This window comes from Megascapheus bottae, chromosome 4 (assembly GCF_031878675.1).
Source record: "Megascapheus bottae isolate mThoBot1 chromosome 4, mThoBot2.hap1, whole genome shotgun sequence".
Lineage (NCBI taxonomy): Eukaryota > Metazoa > Chordata > Mammalia > Rodentia > Geomyidae > Megascapheus > Megascapheus bottae.
Genome location: NC_143512.1, coordinates 57,998,358 through 58,000,850, shown reverse-complemented (window position 1 = coordinate 58,000,850; position 2,493 = coordinate 57,998,358). Strand labels below are relative to the sequence as shown.

General features: G+C 37.6%; 1 pseudogene; it reads left to right on the top strand.

The window, feature by feature from the left end:
- The first annotated feature begins 643 nt into the window (after window positions 1–643).
- On the top strand, window positions 644–1,055 carry LOC150064513 (large ribosomal subunit protein eL34 pseudogene; annotated as a pseudogene).
- The last annotated feature ends 1,438 nt before the right edge of the window (window positions 1,056–2,493 follow it).

Here is a 2,493-nt window from a genome sequence, read left to right as displayed (position 1 = left end):
GTCAGGCTGAGACTCAAGGACTCCAGCTTCAGGCTAAAAAGTCAGGATAAGCTTGTGACTTACATTGCCACCCGTGACTCAAAGCACATCTATTCTCTCAAATGACAGGTTTTCTAGTTGAAACCATGCCAATGAAAGGGAACATGCCTTTCACCCTCGCACCATTGTTACTGCGGTTTAACTTCTTAACCTCTCTTCCTGTTGAAGATTCCTTCAACCCCAACAGTGTCTACAGCTTTAGTCACTAATTACATTTCTACCTACCAGAGTCAGAAAAATAAAATGCGGGAAAACACGAAATCATATTTTGGTTTATTTTTCAATGGAAAAAAGCTTTTCCTCCCAATCTGTCTAATTAATAAAATTAAACCTGTTGCCGAGTGCCATTTTGATTTTTTAAAAAATCAACACGTTTGGGAAACATGACTACTATAATTATACTTATAGATTGATTAAATAGTTCATGTGAATAACTTCAAAGTACATATGCCAGAAGAATTTTCCATTGTGCAAAAATATAACATTTTATTTTGATATTTAGAAGTTAATTTTGTTTTATTTGAATCTACCAGGAGTTATGACCACCTTTAAGAGTAATCATGGCCTTTCTCTCTTCCTGGAAAGGAGTCTACAGGACATCAAAATGGTTCCGCGATTGCCTTACTGCCACAGGCTTTCCTACAACACAGCCTCTAACAAAACCAGGCTGTCTCGAACCCCCAGCAATACAATTGTTTACCTTTACACCAAAAACGTCAAGAAAGCACCAAACCATGCCTGTGGTGTGTGCCTGTGGAGGTGGGGATGTGGGGGGAGGTTCATGCTGAGAGACCTAAAAGTCCTCAAGCGATTGTCAAAAACTAAAAAAACATGTCAGCAAGGTGGTTCCATATGTGCCAGATATGTCCGGGACATGATCAAGTGGGCTTTCCTTATCGAGGAGCAGAAAACTTGTGAAAGTGCTGTAGGCACAAGCATAGAGTCAGAAAGCTAAAAAAAAAAAAAAAAAAAATAGGAAGCTGCTTGTGTGTGCCGAGGATGCAAGAGGTCGATAAATTGCTAGCAAAGAAAGAATCTTTCTGAGAATAAAAAGGCATGTACAATAAAATGTTAGAAGGCTTTAGAAAAAGAGTAATTATGGTTTATTCACTGTCCTTGGGCTTTCTCAAGGCTAGAGCTCTACCACTTGAGCCACAGCACCACTTCTGGCATTTTTCTATGTATGTGGTACCAAAGAACCAAACTAGGGTCTTTGTGCATGCTAGGCAAGCACTCTACCACTAGGCCAAACTCCCAGCCCAAGGTTTATTCACTTTTGTTCTCACGAAAGATTTGACTTATTTATTACCTTAACACACCTATGCCATCACATTGTGTACCTTTCACAAAGCTTTCCCAAATGCTTGCATCCCATATACCATGAAACACTTGACTAAACTAAGGAACTATTGTTGGCATATTATAATTGAACTGCAGCTCTTGTTTACATTTTCCAGTTTTACCACTAGTATCCATTTTTCTAATTTCGAGATTCAGTGCACAAATACATAATGAATTTTGTGGCCATGTCTTCTTGGTCTTTTTTAGTCTATGACAGCTTTCTTACTTTTTTTCCTGATAAAGACTTGTATTTTTAGTAGATGAGAAATACACACTTATTTTAAGGGGATCAGCCTCTCCAGTATGTCATGATGCCTAACTACAGGTGATGTTAACCTCTATTGCTTATTAAAGGTGATACTTGCTATGTTTCTCCATCATTAAGTTACTACCTTTCCCTTTGTATGTTTTACTTATTTTATGTGTGTGATCAGATCTAGCCCATGCTCATACGAGTCAATTTAACCCCTCTTCTTTTTTTTTTAAATTTTATTTATTTTTTATTGTAATTAATAAAAGGGTTACATGGTATTTGCCAGATAGAAGGTGCATTAATTCACATGTATTGATACCCTTTCACATGTCTTGGTCCCCATTACCCTCCCCTCCACACCCCCACCCCATCTTGGTTTTCCCTATCCAATTTCAAATAACCAAATACAAATAAATCCAATATATCAGATAACAAAGTGAGATACTGTAACAATATGAGATAACCAAGGGACAGCAAAAGAGATGAGAGATAACATAGTACATTAAGGACAACAATCATTCATTGTATGGCTTTTGTTTCAATATCCTGGAGGTCTTTTCAATTAGCTTCATACTATATGGCCTTATGTATCAAGGTTTTGCTCTATTGCAGGTCTTTGCTAGTAGAGCCCAAGGCTTCTACTGATCATGACAAATGAGGGGAACCACTGAGCCTAATTTCCTTTGAGTCTGGCTTACTTCACTTAATATGATTTTTTCTAAGACTTTCCATTTCCTAACAAATGGGGCGATGTTGTTTTTTCTGACAGCAGCATAGAATTCCATTGTGTACAAATACCACAACTTGTTGATCCACTCATCAACTGAGGGACATCTAGGTTGGTTCCATATTTTTGCTAT